The sequence below is a fragment of the Lynx rufus genome, unplaced genomic scaffold (assembly GCF_022079265.1).
Source record: "Lynx rufus isolate CCGP_SWC_20201006 ecotype Redwood Valley unplaced genomic scaffold, mLynRuf1.p SCAF_11, whole genome shotgun sequence".
NCBI classification, from domain to species: domain Eukaryota; kingdom Metazoa; phylum Chordata; class Mammalia; order Carnivora; family Felidae; genus Lynx; species Lynx rufus.
The window spans coordinates 40,259,225-40,277,949 of record NW_025814825.1 but is presented as its reverse complement, the minus strand read 5'-3'; the positions used below and the strand labels follow the sequence as shown (position 1 = coordinate 40,277,949).

Here is an 18,725-nt window from a genome sequence, read left to right as displayed (position 1 = left end):
GATTAACATATTCCCTATAAAAATCCAAAAGGTGTCTTTGAGGAAATAGATAAGCTGATTATAAAAGTAAGCAAAAATATAAAGGGTTTACAGAATAGCTAAAAACAATCTTGAAAAAGAATAAAGTTGGAAGAATTGAGCTATTTTATTTCAATAAAAGCTTACTGTAAGCTTACTGTAAAGCTAGAGTAGTCAAGATTGTGGTATTAGCAAAAGTAGAAACTATTTAGATCAATGATCTATTTAGATCAATGACATGAACTTGCAACTTCATAAATACACCAACACATATATAGTTAACTGATTTTTCACAAAGCTCCCAAGTCAATACAATGTGGAAGGGAAAGTCTGTTTAACAAATATTCTGGCAACAACTGGATATAGAATAAATGCTCCTCACCCATACACAAAAATTAATTTGAGAGGGATCAGAGCTAAATGCAAAACCCACAGCATTAAAGCATGTATATAAAGCCATAGGAAAATACCTTTGTGACTCTGAAGTAGGAAAAGATTCTTTAGATAGGGCACAAAAAGCAATAATCATAAGAAAAAAATGGATAAATTAGACTTCATGAAAGTAAAGTTTTCTGGTGTCAAAAAAAAAAAATTAAGAAAACAAATAGACTGGGGCACCTGAGTGGCTCAGTCGGTTGAGTGTCCCACTTCAGCTCAGGTCGTGATCTCACGGTTGGTGGGTTCAAGGCCTGAGTTGGGCTCTGTGCTGACAACTTGGAGCCTGGAGCCTGCTTCAGATTCTTTCTCCCTCTGTCTCTGTCCCTCCTTGGCTTGCATTCTGTATCTCTCTCTCTCTCTCAAAAATAAATAAACATTAAAAAAATTAAAAAAAAGAAAACAAATAGACAAGCCAGAGAATGGTTACATCTATCATAACACTTAAAAAGATAAACAAGTTAATAAGGAAAATGGCAAAAGATTTTGAATAGGCATCTCACAAAAGAAGATATAAAAATGACCAATAAGCACATTAAATTGCTCAATATCTTAGATATTACACCTAAGGCATAAACAACAAAAGAAAAAATAGATAATTTGGACTTTGTTAAGATCAAAAACTTTTGTGCTTTAGAGGATATTATCAAGAAAGCAAAAAGACAACCTACAGATTGGGAGAAAATGTTTGCATATCACATATCTGATATGATAAGGGACTTACACCTTACTTACACCTCCATAATAAAAAGATAAGAGACCCAATTAAAAATTGAATAGACATTTCTCCAGTGAAGATTCACAAATGGCCTATAAGCACAAGAAAAGATGCTCGATATCAGTAGCCAGCAGGGAAATGCAAGTCAAAACCACAGTGAGATACTTTATATTAGAATGGCTTTTTAAAAAAGACATATAGTAACGAGCGTTGGTGAGGATGTGGGGAAACTGGAACCCTCATACACTGCTGGTGGGAATGTAGAATGGTGCAGCCACTTTTGAAAACATTTTGGCAGTCCTCAATGTCAAACCTGGAGTTACCAACTGATTCAGCAATTCCCCTCAGGTATGCACTCAAGAGAAATGAAAACATGTCCCCATAAAAACTTGTACCCAAATATTCATAGCAGCATTATTCATTGTAGAAAAGGTGGAAACAACCCAAATGTCCATCAAATGACTAATAGATAAATAAGATGTGGTGTATTTTTACAAAGGAGTACAGGCATACCTCACAGACGTTGTAGGTTCAATTCCAGACCTCTCCAATAAAGCAGATATTGCAATAAAGCAAGTCAGAAAACTTTGTGGTTTCCCACTGCCTATAAAAGTTATGTTTACACAACATTGTAGTCTATTAAGTATGTGATAGCATTATGTCTAAAAATGTACATATCTTCATTAAAGAAAACTTTATGGCTGGGGCACCTGGGTGGCTCAGTCGGTTGAGCGTCCGACTTAGGCTCAGGTCATGATCTCACAGTTCGTGGGTTTGGGCCCTGCGTCGGGCTCTGTGCTGACAGCTCAGAGCCTGGAGCCTGTTTCAGATTCGGTGTCTCCCTCTCTCTCTGTCCCTCCCCTGTTCACCCTCTGTCTCCGTCTTAAGAATAAATAAACATTAAAAAATTTAAAAAAAAAAAGAATTCTTTATGGCTAAAAAGTGCTAACTGTCACCTGAGCTTTCAGCACCTCATAATCTTTTTGCTGGTGGAAGGTTTTGCCTCCACGTTGATGGCTGCTGACTGATCAGGTGGGTGCTGAAGGCTGGAGTGGCTGTGACAATTTCTTTTTTTTTAACATTTTTTTTTTAATTTTTTTTTTCAACGTTTATTTATTTTTGGGACAGCGAGAGACAGAGCATGAACGGGGGAGGGGCAGAGAGAGAGGGAGACACAGAATCGGAAGCAGGCTCCAGGCTCCGAGCCATCAGCCCAGAGCCTGACGCAGGGCTCGAACTCACGGACCGCGAGATCGTGACCTGGCTGAAGTCGGACGCTTAACCGACTGCGCCACCCAGGCGCCCCAACAATTTCTTAAAATAAGACAACAATGAAGTTTGCTGCATCAACTGACTCTTCCCTTTATGAATGATTTCTCTGTAGCAAATGATGCTGTTTGATAGCATTTTACCCACAGGAGAGCTTCTTTCAAAATTGGAGTCAGTCCTCTCAAACCCTGCCACTGCTTCATCAACTGAGTTTGGGTAATATTCTAAATCCTTTGTTGTCATTTCTCTCTTTTTTTAAAAGTTTATTTACTTTTGAGAGAGAGAGAGAGAGAGAGAGAGCAAGCAGGGGAGGGGCAGAGAGAGAGGGAGACAAGAGGATCTGTAGCGGGATCCTGATGTGGGGCAGGGAGCAGAGAGCCTGACGTGGCGTTCTAATTCATGAGCCTTGAGATCATGACTTGAGTTGAAGTCGGACACTTACCTGACTGAGCCACTCAGGCGCCCCCACTCTGTTGTCATTTCAACAGTCTTTATAGCATTTTCCCCACGAGTTGTTTCCCCTTCAAGGAACCACTTTCTTTACTCACCAATGAGAAACAATTTCTCACAGGTTAAATTTTTATCATGAGATTGGAGCAACTCAGTCCCATCTTCAGGCTCTACTTCTAATTCTACTTCCCTTGCTATTCCCACCATATCTGCAGTTACTTCCCTACCGAAGTCTTGAGCCCTTCAAAGGCATCCAGGAGGACTGGCATCAACTTCTAACAAATTTCTGTTAATGTTGAAATTTTGACCTCTTCCCATGAATCATGAGTGTTCTTAATGGCACCTAGAATGGTGAATCTTTTCCAGAGGATTTTCATCTGACTTTGCCCAGATCCATTAGAAGAATCACTACCTCTGGTAGCTATAACCTTATGAAATGTATTTCTTAAATAATAAGACTCAAAAGTCAAAATAATTCATTGACTCATGGGCTACAGGAGGGATGCTGTGTTAGCAGACCTGAAAACATCTCCATCAGAACCCTTGGGTGACCAGGTGCCTTATCAATGAGCAGTAATTTTTTGAAAGGAATCTTTTTTTTTTCTGAACAGTAAGTCTCAACAGTGGGCATAAAGTATTCAGTAAACCATGTTTTAAATAGATGTGCTTTTATCCAGGCTTTGTTGTTCCACTCTAGAGCAAGGCAGAATAGATTTAGCATAATTTTCAAGGGCCCTAGGATTTTCAGAATGGTCAATGAGCATTGGCTTCAACTTAAAGTCACCAGCTGCATTAGCACCTGACAAGAGAGTCAGCTTGTCCTTTGGAGCTTTGAAGCCAGGCATTGACTTCTCTCTAGCTATGAAATCCTAAATGGCATCTTCTTGCAATATAAGGCTGTTTGCCTACATAGAAAGTCTGTTGTTTAGTGATAATTCACCTTCATGAATGAGCTGAGCTGGATCTTCTGGAGAACTTGCTGCAGGTTCTACATCAGCACTTGCTGCTTCATCTTGACTTTGATGTTGTCGAGATGACTTCTTTCATCAAACCTCATGAACCAGCCTCTGCTAGCTTTAAACGTTTCTTTTGTAGCTTCATCACCATTTCATAGCCTTCATAGATTGAAAAGAGTCCTAGTCTTTTTTTTTTTATTTTTTTAATGTTTACTTATTTCAGAGAGAGAGAGAGAGACACACACACACAGAGCATGAGGGGGAAGGGGCAGAGAGAGGGAGACACAGAGTCTGAAACAGGCTCCAGGCTCTGAGCTGTCAGCACATAGCCCGATGTGGGGCCTGAACCCACAAATCGTGAGATCATGACCTGAGCTGAAGTTGGACACGCAACCAACTGAGCCACCCAGGTGCCCTGAAAAAAGTCAAAGTCTTGCTCTGGATTAGGCTTGAGTTTAAAAGAATGTGTGGCTGGTTTGATCTTCTGTGCAGATGAGTAAAACTTTCTCCCTATCAATAATAATAAGTCTGTTTCACTTTTTGTCGTTTGTGTGTTCACTGGACAGCACTTAGGTTTTCCTTCAAGACCTTTTCCTTTGCACTCATAACTTGGCTATTTCATAGAAGAGGCCTCGATTTCAGCCTATCTCTGGCTTTCAACATGCCTTCCACACTATGCTTTATCATTTCTGCCTTTCGATTTCAGGTGAAAGACATGTGACATTTCCTTGCACTTGAACATGTAGGGGCCATTGTTTAGGTACTAACTGACCTAATTTCAAAATTGTTGTGTGTCAGGGAACAGGGAAGCCTGAGAAGAGGGAGAGAAAGGAGGGAATGGCCAGTGGAACAGGCAGAATGTATGTTATTTATCAATTAAAACCATGTATAGTTTGGCACCCCAAAATAATCACAATAGTAACATCAAAGATCACTGATCACAGATCACTGTAACCAATATAATAATAATGAAAAACGTTGAAATCTTATGAGAATATACAAAATGTGACATAGACAAAAGAAGTGAACAGATGCCATTGGAAAAAAAAAATGACACCAATAGACTTGTTCCACAAAATTGCCACAAACCTTCAATTTGTAAACAACAATTTGTAAAAAAGTGAAGCATGGAGCACCTGGGTGGCGACCCAGTTAAGCATCTGACTCGTGATTTCAGCTCAGGTCACAAACTCGCAGTTTGTGGGTTCAAGCCCTACGTCGGACTTTGCGCTAATAGTGCAGAGCCTGCTTAGGATTCTCCATCACCATCTCTCTCTGCGCCGCACCCCACCCCAAATAAATAAACATTTAAAAAGTGAAGCATAATAAAATGAAGTACGCTCGTATTATTTAGCAACAATAATAATGAGGTCCTGGTATATGCCGACCTAAATGAGTATCAGCTACATAATGTTAACTAAGAGGAACCAGTCACAAAAGACCACATCCTATTATCCAAAATACATGAAATGTCCAGAATGGGGAAATCTATAAAAATGGAGTAGACTGATGGTTGCCTAAGGCTTGGAGAGGGTATGAGGGAGATTGAAGAAGGGGTGATGGCTAAGGAGGGCACACCCCCCCCATTTATGGGGTAATGAAAATGTTCTAAAATTGATTTTGCTGATGGATGTACAACATTGTGAATATAGTAAAAGGCGCCAGATGTACAACTTACATGGATAAATGGTGTGGGCTGTAATTCATATCTCAATAAAATGATTTTTCAAAAAGCTACAGTGAGATAACACTACATCCTTACTAGAGTGACTACATTTAAAAAGACTGAGAACAGTAGGTCTTGGCGAGCACGTAGGAAGCCAGAACTCTCGTGCATTGCTGGGGGAAACATGAAATGGTACAACTACCTCAGAAAATGGTTGGACAGTTTTTGATAAAGGTGGACATCCATCCATCCTAAGATCCAGTAATTCCACTCCTAGGAATGTCCTCAAGTGAAACAAAAACCCGTGTCCACAAGAAAATCCACTGCGGCCTCATTCATTGTTGCCTCAGATGGGAAACACCTAAAAAGTTCGCCAGTTGGAGACCAGATAAACAACTTATGGGCCATTCATCCAGTAGACAGATCAGAATCGAAAAGAATGAACCACAAATACATGCAGCAACATGGATGATTGTCAAAAACATGCTCAACAAAGAAGGTGGCCACTGAAAGGACATGACAGCCAATTCCCTTCATAGGAAATCCAGGAACAGGAAAGACTAGTCTCCAGTGAAAAAGGCAGAATGAGGTTGCCCAGGATAGGAGGATTTGATTTGGAAATGGGCCAGGGGGAAGATTTTGGTCACTGAAATGTTCTCTGTCTTGTTTTGGGTGCTTGTTATCTGAGTACATACAATTGTCAAGATCATCAAACTGAACACTAATGAGGTGCACACTTCAGGGTGTGGTATTTTCCCTCAGCTTAGCTAGGAAGGGTTGGGCCCCTGAGTACGAGCCCAGGAAAGGGAGTCCTAAAATTTGCTTGCTTCATTCATACACTCAGAATACCTGACATATCTAGTGTGCCCCCGCTATACAGAGCAGGCACTGTTGTGGAAAGCTAGTATCACTGGTGAATTAGGTCCATGTTCTTGCCCTTATGGAGCTTACATTCTGCTGGGAGGGACAAGTAACAAAATAAACAGATATAAAAGGTCAGATGGAGAAAGAAAGGATAAGGGGATTTAAAATAAATTGTTCTACTGAATGCAGAAATTTTGCACATTATGGGCATCATCTTTGCTCAACAGGCACCCAAAGCCCCTCTTTTCTCTCTCCCTCTGACCTGCCCTTTCTTCCTTCTTTCCTTCCTTCTTTCCTTCTTTCCTTCCTTCCTTCCTTCCTTCCTTCCTTCCTTCCTTCCTTCCTTCCTTCCTTCTTTCCTTCCTACCTCCCTACACCCTATGTCCCTACCTCTCTACCTTCCTCTCTACCTTCTAATTACCGTCCCTTGCTCTGTAAGCCTGGGGATTCCGTGTTTGGGCCTTACAAATTTCCTAGCTGAGTTCTCACCAGCCTATGACTTTCCTGGCTCCCCCCCGGGGCACAAATATTGTAATCAAGTCTCACCCTCATGGGTGGGCTGGGCCCAGAGTAGGCAGAACCTCCATCAGGAGATCTTGATTTCTAGATTGCACAAGGGGACAGCCTGAGGGCAGAGCTCACCAGAGCACCTGAGTGTCTCCACCTGACCTCTCAAACTTCCTGACCTCTGCCAAGGATAAGGATCTTTCTGAGGAATTCTGTGCCCTAGTTCTTATTTGATTTTCTTTCCATCAGGGGCCTGGCAGCTGAACCCTCTCCAGCCCTTGTCCTGTTGCATTTGTTTGATGTCTGTCTCACAGGGACACCTGGTAGAAGGCTGGGCAGTCAGAGCACTCTCCTGCCTCTTCCCACTGCTGAGAGGGCAAAGAGGTTGATTGGCCTGTACAATTCCTCTCCCCCACAAAGAAAGGGCATGACCCCAAGCAGGTCACTGTCAAAGGAGATGAGAGAGATCTCTGTGCCTCTGGGATGGGCAGGCACTTCTCAGAGTGGCGTCAGCCTCTCTTTAATGACCTCATGGCCCCAGTCATGGCTTTGGGGTTCCCAGTGTAAGGAACCCAGTGACGGTGGGGCAGACTTCCGTGGGAAGCCATGATGTTCCTGGAAGGGGAGGTCTTCCGGGCATGGGGGGTTGGGGTCAGAGGAGGGTGGCCCTCTCCCAGAGCTTTCCTGGGCTTTCAGGAATAAGCAGCCTTATGGCTTTTCTCTGTCTCACCTCCTGTGGCTGTGAGTCACTCTTGGCTGCAAGTTCAGCTGCCACATCTGTCAAGACAGTCCCTCTGTTGACTCTGACAAGGCCTGAAATACATGGGCACACATTGTGTGCTGGTCTCTGCTTCCTGGACTCGTGTTGAGGACTCCACGTCCTGGCCATCGTGATAGGATGGCCATCGTGATAGGATTGCATTGTGGCTGATCCCAATCACACCCTTCGTAGGTTTCAGTTTCTTTCCCTAGGCCACGGTAGGTAAGGGGGTGACACAGTAGTCATAAGCTGACACTTGGGAGGATGGAAACTAACAAGTTTCCGGAGCCTGTTTCCTTCTTCCCAATCTACTCCCAGCTTCATCTTTGATTGGTTCTTTCAATGCTTTGTCCCTCAGTTTCTCTTCTGTGAAATGGGGGCAAGCAGACTTTGATCATCATGTGCTTCCCTCTCAGGTGGGAAGTCAATAGATCCAACTCTCATCTCCCAGGTGTTTGGGGAAAGGGTGAGAGACCCTGTGATAGGCTTTCTGTATGTGAGTGACCCTCATCCCAGGAGAGCTTGTGAGTCTCTTGAATGCTGACTCATCACCTGGACAAGCCCCAGCACTGGGAACAGTTTAGGCCTCCCTTTTGTCTTTTCTTGACCTGTTCAGGGAGAGGGAGCTTGGAGACACAGCCACAGAGTTATGGCACATTAGGCTGCAGAAAGAAAGAGAAAGAGAAAGGTGGAGTTGCAGCTTAGTGATTGGGTCCAGTCTTTGTGGAACACCTACTCTGTGGGTCTGTGACTGTTCCCAGCCAGATGTCAAATGGGGGTCGTGGGTTGGGGGGAGGTATGCCCGCAGATCTTCATACAACCTGGACAGCGCACTTGACGTTCCCTTCCTTTTGCCCTTCCGGGCGCCCTGCAAGAAGAGGCCAGCAACATCCATAAGGCTCTGAGCCTGGAGATACAAGACCCACAGAAGCACTGGCTGGGCACCGCAGGGGCACTGGGGGAACTCATGACTGTCTCCTGGCCTAGCTGCCCTCTGGCTCTGGCCTTCTTACCTTCTCCTTCCTCACCCTTTAACACTTTAAAACACAGATCTAAGTCAACTCTGGGTGCACGTTAAGTAAAGACAACACATTGCCTTACCTAAGTCTCTACCCCACGAGTCACAAAAACTAGGCCCATCTGTTCCCCCATGACTGACAGGTACTGCACCCAAGGCTTCTCCCAGTTGCTGTAGCTTCAGCCCTTCTAGGTCCTGAGATTAACATGTCATCTTGCTCAAATAAACAAGCACACTGAGACAAGTTGTGATCCAACCAGCCCCACGTATTTGTCCATCCACACTGCTCATGGCACCATGCAGCAATGCGGGAGGCCAGCACTGTACACAGTGTCCTTAGAACTCTGACCTCAGGCTTTCCCATGGGACACGTTCAGTGTGGAGAATGGATGGAAGCCAGTTCCTGCATCTGGCCCAGCACACATGTGCCCTAACTAGCTCTCTGTGTTGAGAGACGGGGAAGGACCCCTTGAGCTTTGGAATCCTCCCTGCCCTTGGCCCAAGCTGACTCACAGGCAGCAGACAACCGGTAGAGCTAGTGGGAGTGGACCCCCCTCTTCCTTCCCAGAGGAGAGGGGACCAGGCTTGTCTGCCCTTCTGGATCCTGTCCTGGCACCACTGGGTTCTAGAAGTGCTTGAGAGAAATAAGGGCTGGGGTCCCCATACCTCCATGACTATACTGGTTCACTCGTTCAGTGAACATTTATGGAACAACCACATGGTCCCAGGCATAGTGGCAAGTGCTGAGGTCATAAGGAGCTCCTGACCTTGGGGAGTCACCATAGTGGGGGGAGATCCTTATGAGTAATTTATGACGAGCTTAACATAGGGTGAGAAGAGGCACACCCCAGACCTTTTTGAGAGAATCTGGGAAGACTTCCTGAAGGAGATGGTGGTGTTAAATCCAATGGGGCCATTAGTGGTGAAAGTGTAGGTCAGCAGTTGATGAGTTTATGTGCCCAGAAAAGCACAGATACTCTAATCTGACACCACACCGACGAGGTCCCTGCAGTGTGTCTTTTGGACTTGTGCTTACATGTTCAGGTGTGCATACCTGGGAAGGGTCTCTACCAGGACATACGATCTATCTCCAGGGCTTTGGGGTATGTCTCCAGATGACATAGTGTGATTGGGAACAGTTAATGTCTTGGGGCATAATATGTGACCTAGGGACTGATTGCCCAGGTATGTGAGACCCAGGGATGAGATCACAGGGCCAGGGCCAGGCTAGGGATTTCTGTGGTGGCCTGACCTCCTGCAGGGCATCTTTCCCCATTCTGGAAAGGCAACCCCACATTTGAGTATTCCATGTAGGATAGACAGCACAGAGGACAAGCAGACACAGGCACAGCACCTGCCACAACAAAAGAGATGAAGGAAAGTCCTTCTTGCCCTGGTTCTGTTGAGCCAAAGTGGGATGAGGGGGTGGGACTGCCTCTACTGTGGTCTGAGAGAGAGAGAAGTATAACCCCATTTGTTTCTCTCGGTTGCTAAGAGTGCCCTGAGGGTATCACAACTAGTGTTCCAGGATTCCAAACCAGTGCCTCCCTTCCAGGGTCAAAGGTCAGGGTCCAAGCCTGTCTAGCCCTTCCCCTACCTCCTTTTTTCTCTTCTCCCTTTTTACTCCCTGTCTGTAGCCCCCTGCAGGCCTCTACCAGAACTAAGAAGTGCCCCCCACCCTCCCTGAGTCCTACAACCTTTCCCCATTCGATCTAGCCCCATGCCAGGGAGTGCAGATAGTTTTCCCTCCCATGGCCTTCCCTTTGCCTGATAGTAACCTCTTCCACAGCTGATGTCACCTCTGCTTTGCACTGACACAGCAGCTGAGCTGGGCACAGCAGGACTGCAAGGTCCAGAGGGCAGCTGGCTGTGTTCCGAGCCAAGCTTCCCTCTGTGACTCTTCTACCAGCCTTTTCCAGCCAAGAGTCTGCTGCTCTCCCATTCTGTTTCTCTGAGCCAATGTGTCCACCTGGGGATTTAGTGTTGATCGAGCCACCCATGTGTCCAGCAGAAAGTCAGAGCTGTGCTCTGCATGGGGGAGAATGGAGTCAGAATTCTGGTCCTGCCCCTGGGGAACCCACAGATTTCTAAGAGAAACAGGAGAAAGCACAATAGCCAATTAGGCAAGATAGCATCTGATAATGGCAGAGTGTGAACGTATTAAGTGGGGTACAGGTTCAGGAAATGGAGAAGGACCCTTGCTAATATAGATACCCTAGAACTGGTTAGGGGAACAGGGTAGGCTTGAAACAGACTCATTTATTTTGTGTGTGTGACAATCTATTAATCTATTAATATTTACCCTTATTTAGGAGTGCCTGGGTGGCTCAGTAGGTCAAGCATCTTACTCTTGATTTTGGCTAGGGTCATGATCTCATGGTTCATAGGCTTGAGTCCCACACCAGGCTCCGAGCTTACAGCGCAGGATTCTCTCTCCCTCTCTCTCTGCCCTTCTCCCCACTCATGCTCTCTGGCTCCCTCTCAAAATAAATAAATAAACATTAAAAAAATTTTTTTACCCCTATATTTAACCTTATTTTGTAAGGCTCAGAAAAGTTATGCCAGCTCGGGGTTTTGAGGGAGGGGGTGATGTGCTAGGAATAGTGCACCTGCTGGGTGGGTGGTAGGTACTTCACAGATCATCTAGTAAGCAGTCTTCCCAACCACAGAACAAACATGCTAAGCAGAGAGTGGACAGGAAATTTGATGTGTCCCATCCCTCTTCTGCCCTCCTACCACCCACCACTGCACCCATGGTCCCATCCAGGCTTCATAAACCCTGGAACCTGGGGCCCTGGCCCTAGGCAAATTACAGTCTGGAAGACCCCATGGTCACCCAGAGGCATCTGGCTTCCACCTTTCTTCTCCAATGTTCCCTGTAGAGGATGGAAAAGGGAAAATTTCATGCTTGCCTTCAGCTTTGCCTTTGACACAGAAGGTATAAAATAACGTAATCATGGTGGATTTCCAGGCTATTTCTCTGCTGTTCCCACATCAGGATTTGGCTGGATTCCCTATTAAAGCCTGAAGTTATTGCCTTATATTTGCCTTGAGAATTCTGGATTTGCAATGTCATCTGGCCCAGACAACATTCTTGCAGAATTGTTGGTTTCCCCAGGACCTCCTGTCAAGCAGCAGCCCAGAAAGCCAACTGTATTCATCCCATCCCTCCCAAGCCTGTGTTGCAACTGAGACCCAGCCAGGGGAGAGAGGAGCCAAACCCAGAACCCCATATACAGTGTGTCCCTCAGCCCGAGGAGCACTCAGGCAGGCCCACAGGGGCCGCTGACACAGTCAGTGGCTATCATGCTGGGTGCCCATTACTCTTCTCCCCTATCACCCTCCTTAACAAATCTCAGCTTTCCTTAGACAAATGCCAGCTTCTTCATCCTGAAACCCTAAGAGCTACCTGGCCCTCTGGACCACCTGTAAAGCTACGGTTGCCCTACCATGTATGTACTAGGCCTTGGCTGAGACCAGAACCACTCTGCCAACCACTTAGATGCCTGGGGAGGATCACCTGAGACAGTGGGGACCCCAGGAAAAGGAATGGGGCCTGGTGCTGGCCCACCAGCTTCCTGCCAGGACAGACTGGCACCTGGGCCTGTGGGTCAGGGTTAAAGTCAACACACACCTAATCCCATCACTACCTTCGAGTTTCCCTGTTTACAAGCAAGAAGGAGCCAAAGACAGAGGCGTGGAAAAGGTAGGGCTTGCTTGGGAGGATGTTTGTATCTGGATTCATCCAGGAGAGAAGGAACAGAGTCAGATGCAGGGGATGGGAGGAGCTTATTCTCTGGTGGGGGTAGCTAGGAGCTGCCCAGCCAATAATTGAGCTTAGCCAAGGTACTAAGGGAGGCCCCTTCCTGGGAGACACAGAATTCCCTCTCCTTGAAGACCTCAACAAACCTTTCTTATGCTAACTGCTAACTACGCTGCAGAAATGCACCCAATCTTCCTACCCTCTCTCCTTGACTCAGAGGCAGACTTACCTCATGGTCTGACAGCTCTCCTAGCCTTCCTGGGCTCCCCTACTAAAAACCTCAGGACCCTCATCTAATCTTGGTGTCTGCTCAGAGGACCCAGATCAACACCGAGGTGTACTAAGTCTCCAGAATGATAAATGCCTATGGATTAGGTAGGACCTGTTAGCAAGGCCTGTCGTGAGCTTTTAGAGTTACCTAGAAGAAAAGAGTAAGTAACAGGAAGGAACTGGGGAGAGAAAAGGTCTCTGGACGCTCCCAACTGGTTTGTCTTTTGCGGCCTGAGACAGGGCAAGGGTTCTGCTGTCACCTGGTGGCCATTATAGGCAAAGCACCTTTGCGTCTTCCCTCCGTTCTGTGACTCTGCTCAAGAGGGCATCAGTGGAGAATTTGTTGTGGTGGTGTTTGGGGTCCACTTTCTCCCTCCCTTACAGCATTAATTGTAAGTATTGACTTCCAAACCATATTCCCAAATGTTCTACCTTGAAAATTAGTACCGTAATTGCATACATCGGTGAATTTACGGAAAACTATGGAATTACACACTTTAAACGGGTGAATAGTATGGTATGTGAATGATACCTCAATAAAGCTGTTTTTAAAAATCAGCATCATAAGAGGAGTTGGAATAAAGTGAGACTTTTAGAACATGATGATGAGGATATTGGTTTCAGTTTCTTCGGATATCCCCAGATACGCAAGAAGTTCACCCAGTAAGTATTTAATAAACACTTGATAAATTTCTTGTGTAGTTAAATGGAGCCTCTTCATTTATTGCCTCACCACCTACTCTTTAACCTCTACCTCCCCACTTCTCCAAATCAGGCCTCCGTAGCCTTCTCACTTTCCAAGGTCACCTGAGAGATTCTAGTCTAAACATCTGAAGGCTTTTAATGTATCAGAATCTTTGACCTTTTAGCACTGATATGGTCAATAATCACTCCCTTCTTAAAATACTCCTCCTCTGACTTTTGTGTCTTGAAACTCTTGGTTACCTTCCTGTCTCTCTTATGACTCTTTCTCTCCCTTTCTGGCTCCTCTCCTTTCCCCTCAACTCCTTTCTCCCTTCATGCAATCCTTTGGCAATTTCAGCTATTCCTGTGGCTCCAATAAACATGTCTAGCTACATGATCCCCACATCACTCCCACCAGGGTTTATTACTGTCTCAAACTCTAACCCAAATTTTCTGGTGACCTCTCAGATTTCATCATCTGAGTGATGTCCCATTAACACTTTAGACTCAAACATACCTAAAGCTGAATTTCCTGTTGTAACCTGCTCCTTTTGATCCTTCTCCCCACCCCCCCCCAACCCCCACTCCATTATAGCATCATTATCCTTCCAGTTGTGGGGACTTGAGACCTTGGAGCCACCTTTGATTTTGCTCTCCCTTGTACCGTACATCCAGTCAGGGGCCAATCCCTGCAGGTTCTGCCTATGAGATGCCACACATATCTTTCCATTCCTTTCTATTCTTATTTTACAACCCTCATTCAATCTTTCATGCCCTGTCCCTAAACTAGTCCAGCAACCTTCCAACTGATTTCCTTGCTTCCAATCTCCCCCCAAATCAGCCCATCTTCTTATCTGATTATTTTTCATAAAATATACCTTTGATTTCGTTACTGTTTGGAAGCTTTCTTTGTCTCTCTGTTGCCTGAATAGAATTAAATTTTTATTGCCAGAATGAGTTAAATGTTGGGCATTTGAGACCTTCCATATTCACTCCCAACCCTCTTTCCAGGCTTATTTCCAGGCTTATTCCCCAGTGAGAGTGGTGGGACTGCCCACCTACCTGCCTTTGCATACACCGCTGTCCCTGTGTGGATGACACACAGGAAGTATTCTTGCTGTAGTCAGACAGATCTAACTCAGAAGACAGGTTCCACCATCAGTTGTCTCTCAGATCCTCAATTTCTTCCCCCATAAAATGGAGATAATAAAAACCTACTCCATTGGATTGTGTGAGAATTAACTGACATGATGCACTGTGAGGTGTGTGGCATGTGTATGGTTAATAATGGCAGCTATGCTTTATTTTTGTTCCTTAAAATATTTTTCATCCTTCAAAGTCCATCTCAATGCCATTTGTTTCAAAATTCATTTCTTGACCCTTCCACTTCCGGACTCACTTACCTTCCTTCCTCAGAACTGCTGTTAGATGCTGTACTTCTCATTACATTACTTCTCATTGTGGCTATTCTCATCTTTGTCACACATTCCACCCATATTCTTCCTCAACTGTCATCTCCAAGGAAGTAGTAATTAATACAAAGTCTGGGAGCAAGCGATTGATTGATAAGCAAATCTATTGCATGGAACTTTCATGACTTCCGGCTGATGTGTAGAGCTAGTGTGGTGAAGGCAGCCACCCAAGAGACTCTGTGAGTCTAAGATGAAAATTCACCTCAAGTCTTTATGAACATACTCCTGGCTTTTTAAAAATAATTTTTTCTGAATATGAAAGCACTCATAATCACTGTAGAAAAAATTTACAAAATAAAAAGCATCCATTAACACACCATCCAGAGATATCACTACCAAATTTGAAAATTCTTTAACATTAATCCTTTTTTTCTATGCATCTGATTAACCATAACTTAATTTACACATAAAATTCGGATTCTGTAGACACATATGCCAGAATTTTTCACATAACTTGTGATGAGCATTTTCTCATGATATTAAATACTATTCAAAATGTTGATTTCTGCACAACACGTCATGTGTATGTCTGCTTTTTTTAAAATTTCCTGTCAGTTTTAATGAATGGCAGTAGCATATCACATGCAGTTCTGGGTGAGTTCAGGGTGAGAATTTTCTAATGAACCTTTTCTAATACTAAAACTGTTTCTTTTTGTGTCATCCAACATTCACCTCAAGTTGAGGGAAGAGAAAGCTGGATGGGTCCTAAGTTTCTTGGGGGGAATCCAAATCTATATGTCCCCTCTTTGCCAGGAGATAGGGCAGGGCAGAAGGATCAAGTTCTAGCCCTCAAAGAAAGAAGGACTAATAAACAACACATTTACTCTGTCCTTTTGAGGGCTGCCTTCCTTTTAGAAGGAACTACATCCTTAACACACAGGTAGTTTTCAACCTTGTATCCTTATTTAATATTTTTTTCTAGTGTTGGATATTTGAGCTTCCTCTTTGTCAGCTTTTAAAAGGTTGTTATCAATTATGTTGGTAGAAACATCAGGACAGCTTTCTAGATTTAGGGTTACAGGGTGAACAGAACTAAAGAAACATTAAGCTCTTGGTTCCAAATTCCTGTTTGAGAAATTAAAACAAATTTTTTTTTGAAGTATTGACTGTTACTGAGGTGTGATTGGCATGCAAAAAGTTGTACATCCTTAAAGTATACAACCTGATGAGCTTGGAGATAAGTAAACACCTGTAAAACCATCACCTGAGGAAATTTTTAATCAGTTTGTAGTTTTGCCAGCTACTCTACCTCTCTTATTAATTTCTGCCTCCTTTCCAGGTGTTGAGGTGATCATCAATTTCAGGAATGAAAGAGTGGTTGGATTCCATGTGTTCAGAAGGAATCCAATGCAAGCCTTCAAGCTTAGCTCAACTCTTGTACTGGTGACCACGAGGATTAAAGATTACTGTATGTCATACCCTTTCTTACAGTTATAACTTTTTCCTTGTTTAACTCCTTTAACTCTCTCTCTAATTTAACTAAGTCTGTTTCCTTGTGTATATTAGCAGTAAAACATTTCTGAATCTCAGAAAACCCTATTTGCTGCCAGGCCAAGAAGGGGGAAGAGAGGTAGAAATCCTGATTCTGTTCCTCATTTGCCTTAGAAATTTGGGTGTCCTGCCATATTTCCTCCTAGCACCCTGTACTTCTCCTTTGCAGCACTTTTTATGATTACAAATCATAAATTATCTGTCTATTTGCTTGATGCCTATCTTCTCTTCCAGAATGTAAGTTCTGTGAGGCACGGGCCCTGATGATCTTATTTGCTGCCTACCCCAGAGTCCCTACTATAGGGTCGGCACTCAATAAATACCTGTGGAATGAGTTATGACTGGAATGAGGACTCAGGATGGACAAATGTGTGTCTCCTGTGATGGGGCCCTCAGAGGCAGGGACAAGGAGGTATGTAGGGTGATTGCCCTGAGACCCTGAAATGATGCCGGAAGAGTGAGCATCTGGGAGATCTGCCCTCGTTCCCAGTCTTCCATCTTCACAACCTCAGGACTTTCAGTCAACCAAGCCTCCTGTGAAATTTAGTGAGTAGCTCTGAAGGAGAGAACTGTGCCCTCTCAGGTCCTCTTCCCCATAATCCACTTCCTCTCTCATGCCTTTCTTTCCCCTCCACCTCCTACCTTTCTTTCTAGCCTAGTGTCTCCGGCTCACATGGAGCTCTTTCCCCCCGACTCCACCGTGTCTAGCAGGAGGCCTGGCTAATGCTCACCATCCCACACAGAACCCTGCCTGCCACAGCTGGAGCTCTTCCTAGAAGGGGTAATGCTGATGGATCACTTCAGGACCATGTGAACATCTGCGTCTGGACTACACTCATGCAAAGGGGTAAGATCATGGCCTCAGACCCAAGTTTCCAGACAACTGAAGACTGACTTCCTTATTTTTGTTGATGGCATCATCTCCCACCACCTGGGTTTGGTTGGTTCCATCTACCTGTCCAATCTTCTACAGAAGGCATAGACAAATGGGGATAGATATCCAGGAGGGCTCTCTAGATATGGGAGGAAAGTTGAAGGGCTCACTTCAAAAAGGTTCTCTTTGGAGGGATGGAAGATGCAAAATGTATTCCAGCAGGACATGTTAAATCCAGGAGGTAATGGGAAGGAAGGAAGAGACTGAAATGGGTCATTGTGATGAGGGGAGGCGGGTCTCCTCCAGCCTCCCCCTGTGAGGTCCCTGATGAAACACAACAAAATGCTAGTTTCTTGGCTTTCTGGGCTGGAACAGCTGCAACAGGACTTCATACACCTGAACCTTCCAATGGATCTGGCTTGTCTGTTCTAAGGTATTGAAAAGCTGTGGCTTGTGTTGCAGTGTTGTGGTGTTTATTGCACAAAAACAGGGAGGGGAGGACTCCCTTGGGATTAGCCTACTCCTGTCTGTTTGCTTGGTCCACTGTGTTTATTGCTGAAAACTTCAGCTCCTCAAATTTCAATATTTGTGCCATGCAGATGACTAGTGGTATATTGGTGAAGGGTAAGCTCTTAAATGCAGGGTTCTCTTATAAGAAAGTGATCTTCCATGTCCTCCATTGAGAATCATTGCCACGGTGAGCCACTGTTACTTATGGAGCTCTATTATTTATGTTCATTGAGGTGGGGGGAGTCAAGGGTCACTAGGTAAAACACAGAAGGTGGTTTGAAGCTTGCTTCTCTCTGTAGAATCTGGACTGTGAGTCATGCCAGGGCTCCTTCTTTAAAATATGAAAGGTGACTTATCCTGGGGGAATTTACATGGAGAACTTATAAGAAGATGGGTCACAGGTTTCCTTCCTATGGCCTTTGCTGTCTCTGGGCTTTTTGTCAGGACCCAGTGGATCTGAGTGGCACTGAAGAGCCTGGCTAGGATGGGCATGGCATGAAAAAGGAGTGTACTCATGGCAGAAATGGTGTAATCCTTTTGCTGGTGTGTGCAATAGGATAGTATGCAACCACAAAGTGTATCCCAGTGAAGCAATGGGATCGATTCACCAAGTGGGCTAAGAGGCATCATGCTGAAGAGGTATTTTGCGTTCTGATGGACAACCAGGCTTGCCATGTGTTCAAAAATTGCTAAGAGCTGCTCTCATTCCTGACTACTGTTGTAACACTCTCCAAGTGAAAGGCCATCATTCCTCTCTGTTGGTGTCAGTTGGAATGGAATGGGTGTTGATATGGAGAGTTCTGAGACCCTTGTCTCTCAGAGATAATGACAACAGAGTCCTGACTGAAGGTATCTTCCTTAAACATGAATTTCTTGTGCTGGGCACAAGGATGGATGCTATGGCAAGATAACTAAATTTGTTTTGTGCTTTACAGCACACAGTTCATAAAGGTTTCTGTATCTACTGTTTTAATCTTAAAACAGTCCTTAAGTTCAGCAG

At 44.6% G+C, this 18,725-nt stretch overlaps 1 protein-coding gene across 1 annotated transcript in view; it reads left to right on the top strand.

Annotated features, from left to right (window-relative positions):
* The first annotated feature begins 16,993 nt into the window (after positions 1-16,993).
* Positions 16,994-18,725, top strand: part of PKD2L1 (polycystin 2 like 1, transient receptor potential cation channel) — a 35,737-nt gene continuing 34,005 nt past the window's right edge. Inside the window, exon 1 of the mRNA XM_047073308.1 lies at positions 16,994-17,188. The gene's annotated coding sequence lies outside the window, so the exon portion shown is untranslated. The remainder of the gene's footprint in view (positions 17,189-18,725) is intronic.